The sequence below is a fragment of the Bombus impatiens genome, unplaced genomic scaffold, assembly GCF_000188095.3.
Source record: "Bombus impatiens unplaced genomic scaffold, BIMP_2.2 scf_0033, whole genome shotgun sequence".
In the NCBI taxonomy this organism is placed as follows: Eukaryota; Metazoa; Arthropoda; class Insecta; order Hymenoptera; family Apidae; genus Bombus; species Bombus impatiens.
This window is the reverse complement of record NT_176452.1, coordinates 1,324,557-1,330,525: the sequence shown is the minus strand read 5'-3', so window position 1 is coordinate 1,330,525 and position 5,969 is coordinate 1,324,557. Positions and strand designations below refer to the sequence as shown.

General features: G+C 45.9%; 1 long non-coding RNA gene across 1 annotated transcript in view; it reads left to right on the top strand.

The window, feature by feature from the left end:
• LOC117151845 overlaps positions 1-5,969 on the top strand; it is a 105,752-nt gene that overhangs the window by 66,469 nt on the left and 33,314 nt on the right. The gene's annotated exons all lie outside the window — the stretch shown is intronic.

The following is a 5,969-nucleotide window of genomic DNA, read 5'->3' as shown; positions in this document are numbered from 1 at the left end:
ACGGCCCAGTCACGACGCCGTTTCAAGCCTCAAACGATGTTCCGAGAGAGTCGAACGATGATTAGCCTACCGTGTTAACCTCCGATCCGACCGATGCCTGTGTAATTAAACAATTAACGCTCTGTTCTGATTAGTTAAACAAATTAAGGTTGACGCAAGAAACGTTAAGTGGAGGAACCTGGTCCCGTACACGGCTAGCAACATCATCGGACCAACGTCTTCTTTGTCTTCCCCTTCTTCTTTATGTTATTTCTCTTTGTCCTCTTCCCTTTCCATCGTCTTCTTCCCAAACACTTTCATCTTCGTCTAACGGCCGTTGAGCGTGGCAATTAGAGGCGTGCATAATTAAGCCTCGCTGATTGTTGACAATGGCTGTTAGCGAGCCCACGACGACTGTCTTTCAAGGGAGCGTCTCAATTAGTATAAGCCGGACGAACCAGAGTTAAAGTGTTTGCGCTGCCGTTTCGCGTGTCCCGGTAATTCCGTCGATGGCTGGTTTATTAATTACTGGTTGGGTAAAGGAGACACCGTCGCGACAAATTGCTTGCAAGTCGCGAAAAACGAGGCGCACCGAACCGCTGGTCCATGGAATTCTAATCGGTGTGCAAACAGACGCGGGACACGTGTGTTGAAATCACCGAGAAATGGTGTCCGCTCGTTAAGATCGCTGGTCTAATGAGTTTCGTGGAGGAGATAGAAAGTCGAAGAGGTTATCGTTTTGGTGGAATGTTTGAAAGTGTTTTTCTGGGTAATGTGCACGACTTTCCAATGTATTCTAACTATTTCCAGTGTGATATGCTAATGACTTTATGCCAGAATTCAATTAAATACAATTTTTTATATACACGCTGCACGATTTTATATTTAACCGCGAGAGTTGCACGTATGTGAATTATCATCCTCCGCGAATCTTTTTCAAAAAATATTCGTCGCAACGTGCATCTTTATCTTTTTCTTCGAGTATCTACACGTGGAGACCTAGGTTTCTCGATTTTTTGGTTCGATATAAATCAAACAATGAGCTTAATTTTTATTACAAGGAAGTAAGAAAGGTGGGAACGTTTCGGCCGAATGGAATAATCGGTTCTACCATTCGCATTCAAGGTTATGCTTAAGTATAGGGTACACGTGGTACGTGATTCGAATGACGGCTGGGTCAAAATCTTTATTTGTGAGCGTGATGATCTTACGATGAACGTGAGATAATTAAGTCTTTTTTAAGAAGCTAGGGGTCGTGAGCGGATTTTCAACGAAATTCGACGGTGGAATTCCACAGGACTTACTCGAGGATTACTCGGAACACCGCTAAGAATGCCTCAACATCGGAGGTTTCTGACGTTTTTAGGAAACGCTTTCGTAACCGACGCGTCTTCCACGGTGTTGTATTCTTTCCGATTTTTAGAATCTTTAACAATTTTTTATATCATTTACAATGTCTCTTTTTATTGTTTTATGTATTCTCCACAATTCCTGGAATTATTAACAACTTTTTACATCATTCGTTATATCTGTTTCTTTTCTTTTTTTTTCTTTTCTTACCCGCTATGTATTCAAGCTATATATCGAAGGGTAAGTCTCAAACGACACTTTCGTAGACGAAGAACTTTTTTCATCTTTTCGATATTTACAATCGGCTAGAAATATTCTTCGCATATCATTTACCGCTTCAAATTTTCACCATTACGATAAAATATAAAATAAAATAAAGTAAAATATAAAAAGTCCGAAAATCTTCATTCCGATAGATTCTGCTCTTGTTTTTTATTAAGAGTAGAAGATAAACGTTTCTCGTCTAGCCTGTGTATTTACATATCTCGAAAATTTCCTCACGAAGCACCAAAGGAGATCACGACGGCAGCGGTTTCCGTCGCCGTGCCGGGTCCATCCTGTGCCCGTCCTGCCAGTGGTTCTGGCCTTTATTTCCGTCGAGCCGGTCGTTTACTATCGGCAATCTGCATAAGCGTTTAACCGAAGCGAAGCTGAATCATACGCGCGAGAAGAATAGGAAGGCAGTCGAGGTGTTTGCTGCGTGGGGGAATGTTCCTCGGCCGTAGAACCGTGAAACGAAGCGGAGAGAGAGAGAGAGAGAAAGAGAAACAGATAGCGAGAAGGGGACCAAAGAGGAAGAAAAAGGGTGCAGAAGAAAGAGAGGAAGGTGGACCAAGGAAGGCGCGAAGCCGCTCGCCGATGGAGGCGAAAGTTTACGACGCGTCGCCTGGCAGAGTTACCGACGCTACCACGGAGGCTCTTCGCTCTTTTCGCTCTCCCCTTATTCTCTTTACTGTCTCTACCTTTCTCTCTCTCTCTCTCTCTCTCTCTCTCTCTCTACACCTACGTAACAACACCTCGTACACAACAACCGTCTTGGTGTATCCCGGTAACACTATACACCGTCCGGTGTAACAATGTGCCGACCCGCTAGTAGCGGATCATTGGCCAGCCTCATCGCTCATTCTGCCGCCTGCAATTGTGTGTGTGCGTGTGCTGCTATGGCTGCACGTATATGCGAAGTTTCACGTGGAACACTCGGGGTTAGCGGAATTTTGTTTGTTTTCCCGCGTGGGCGGTGGAGAGCCGGGAGTATAGGATGTTTGACGAGGATTTGGATATTTGGGAGGAAGATTTGGAAGGATTGCTTTTTCGAGTGGATCGATGTTTCACCGGCAAGGACCGCTGGACAAGGTGATGTTTAAGGAATTAGTCATTTTGCCGAGTACGTGGTAAGTTACATCGGGGGAGAGATCTGCGGTTTGTAGAAACGAAGAGATTCGGAAGGGTTGTCTTTTGCGGTATTTCTGTAGAAATTCGAAGGCAGAGGCGAAACTTGAAATATAACGCTTAACGAGGATGAAAAGTTATACGATATTCCATTACTCTCTGATCGTGGCAACGAAGAAAAATTCAGTTCCTACGCGTATAATCGCAATTTCATAATTTAAATCCCTCCTTCGATCTGACGACGCTCGTGACGCGCGAAAGGTCTGCGCTTGCACGCGTCCGTTGCCGTCCCGTTTCGGGAAAGTCAGCGAGCCACGCAAAAAGCGAAAGGTAAACGCGACGTTTACGGCGCTCGATGATGATGATCGTTCTTCGGGGAAAGAGGTTAGCCGACAACCTCTATACAAGTACGTAGCAACGGAACGGCAAGTGGTCGACGATGGATCATCGATCCACCTCGGCGAGGAGATCGTTCCCCCTTGGCATGCAGCGGGCCTATCGTGTTTCTTATTCCCGGCAGAGAGATATCCGCGGCTACCTGAAAAATCCGACGACACGTGGACAAGCTCCGTCGTTAGATTCATCTCGGTGTATCGTTTACTATCCTTGGACACGGTTGGTTTAGCGTAATATAGATAATGTAGCTTAGTGAACGCGATTGCTCTCGTAGACGAGACGCAGGGCAGAAAATCAGGAGAATCCGAGGATGGAAAACGGTTGAACGTAAGATCGTTTGCAACGTGATCGACGACGAGCGTGTTGGAGTCGCGTGTGTAAATCGTTGCGCAAAATCTCTCGCTCCTACCCGACCATTATATCGTTCGTTGTGTCTATCGACGTTCGTATAATTGACTCTTTATTTTCACTGGTCGACCACAATCCACTTTAAATGTTAAACTCGACTGGATAGCCAGAATGTGTCTATATACGTGTGTGTGTACGCGTGTATGTGCATTTGCATGAGACTCGCTGGCTTCTTTGTTCCCTACTTTTGTTCCAGCCAACGGAAGACACGAGCTACGTAATATGTTTTCGCCTATCGAGACGCCATTACACCGTATCACTGTAAAATCGCTACGTATTACCGCCACGACTGGTTCGTCGCTGTTACGGGCCATCGTTATTCCTATATCACCGAGTACCTTTGACTCTCTGTCGTCGCTATGATTTAAATCGCTGGAATGTTCGTAGTTTCTAACGCCAGAAGAACGCTGCTGTCGTTTGTTTATCGAACGAAGATAGCACGGAAACGAATCCTCTACGGGCATCGTATTTTCCGCGGGATTAAGGTCTGAAAGTTTCGTAAAGTTCTCTCGTGCCAGCAATTAAATTAGAGAACGAACCAGGATGAAATATTGAATTGCAGGGTATTGAAATAAGACGTGATCGCTCAATAACTCGCGGAGATCTCTGTTGGAATAAACGAGCGGTGGTAAATCGCCGAACAGAAGTGAAATATCGGATTCGTAAAACGGCCATGGTATGGAAATCCAGCGATGAAGATCGTTTATGCGGAGAGGCGACTCGTTTTAAAGCTAGCGATATTTTTAATCGATGGGTTTTAAATGGCGAGATTCTTTCTTCGTTTTACGTCGTAGCCCCCTCCCTTCTAACGACACTCGACACGTTTTAATCTGCGATTTAAATTTGACGAAAATATGAAAGAACGTCGTTGACACGCGTGATATTCTATTTCAAGTATACGTTCGTATTTTCTTGGAAAGGTTCACGATCTTCTCGCTTATTGCGGCGACAGGAAGCTTGGAACAGAAAAATTAGAATGGAAAATTCGTATCAGAGTCGATTAAATTCCAACTTGGATGCTGCCAGATAGATCGTACGCGAAATTATTTTAACCAGAACGATACACCAGACGCCGAAGGGCAGAAATTACGTCGGAAGTGGTACGGATGGTCGAAAGCTTTCGCGGTTCCGGTTCCACTGGGAGTCGTGAGCCGCGCTCGGGTGTCGGCCACGAACGAGAGAGAGATATTTTTACGAGTCTGGCTGAGGTTAGGCTCTCCGGGTTCGACTCCTCGCGGTGGAGTTATAATTTACAGCCCTTTGCCTTGCCTCTCCCTCCTCCCCACGTGCCCACCCTTTCTCACTTTTCACACGTACTCTCGAGGAAGATTGTTCCGGCGCGCTCGCGAACTCGCTAGAGCTTTAAGCCAGCCACGCCGCTTAATAGTGTGTCTGAGTCCGCCTGTCTGTCCGTCCGTCTACCCGGCCCCCACTTCGGCTTCTTCCGCGGCTGAACAGAGTACGTGTGGGTTGTTAGTCGGCCAGTTTATGCCCAGCCTGGCCGCATACTCTACCTACTGCGTTCGTTTCTTCCAGATTGCAAACTCTCGCCCTCTACCTGTCCCCGCGAAACTTTAAATTGGATCTGGTTTCATCGATGCGAACCGCCACAATTTCTTCTTCTTCAGAAAGTTTGGTCTATAAAGAGGAAGAGTTTCTCGGTACTCTTCGTGGAAAGATGACTAGCAACACCGTTCGTCTATTTTTTTTCTGGTAGAGAGTGCCGTAGGAAAGGTTCTCGTACGTCATTTTGTATTTATTATTTCCTTCGTACAAATTCATGTTCATTTCGTGCAAGTACATTAAATTTCATTTAGTAGTACCACTCGGTAGTACTTTTGTATCGGCACGAGATGTGGTACTGTAAAAATAAAATATACAGGACCCGAGGGAAGAAGGTTTCGTTGGAGAATAAAGAATACGCACCGATAACTTTTCGTAGGCAGACTTTGACTGGATTCATAATTTCACGTTCATAGAAACTTCCAGTTGGAAAATTCGAGTTTCGAAGGTTTTAAGACTGAAAGTCCCTTTGGTCGCAGTCGACTGCACCAAAATATGTTGTATACGCGTGTTCCGATAATAAATTTTGAAAATTCGTAAAAATGGAATCGATCAGTCTGATTTGTGAGCGGGTCGATTGTCGCGAGAGGCAACGTAAAGGGAACATGGGAAGGCCGAGTAGTTTTACCGTACGTAAATCAAAGGTGCCTTCGTTCGGCCGCCTCCGCGTAGCTTCCCTGCTCGCTAGTTCCGTTGGTGTCCGGGTCTAAGTAATAATTTCGAATTAAACGTTCGAAGTAATGTAATAAAGTCGTTCGGGGGGATAAATTTAGTGCGGTCCCCGTGGCTGACGCGGTGGCGGCATGGCAGTGGTGCTGGCGGCGGATCGCGGTGTGTGGACCGGGTCAACGGAGCTCGGGACGGATACAGTTGTGCCGCGGCCA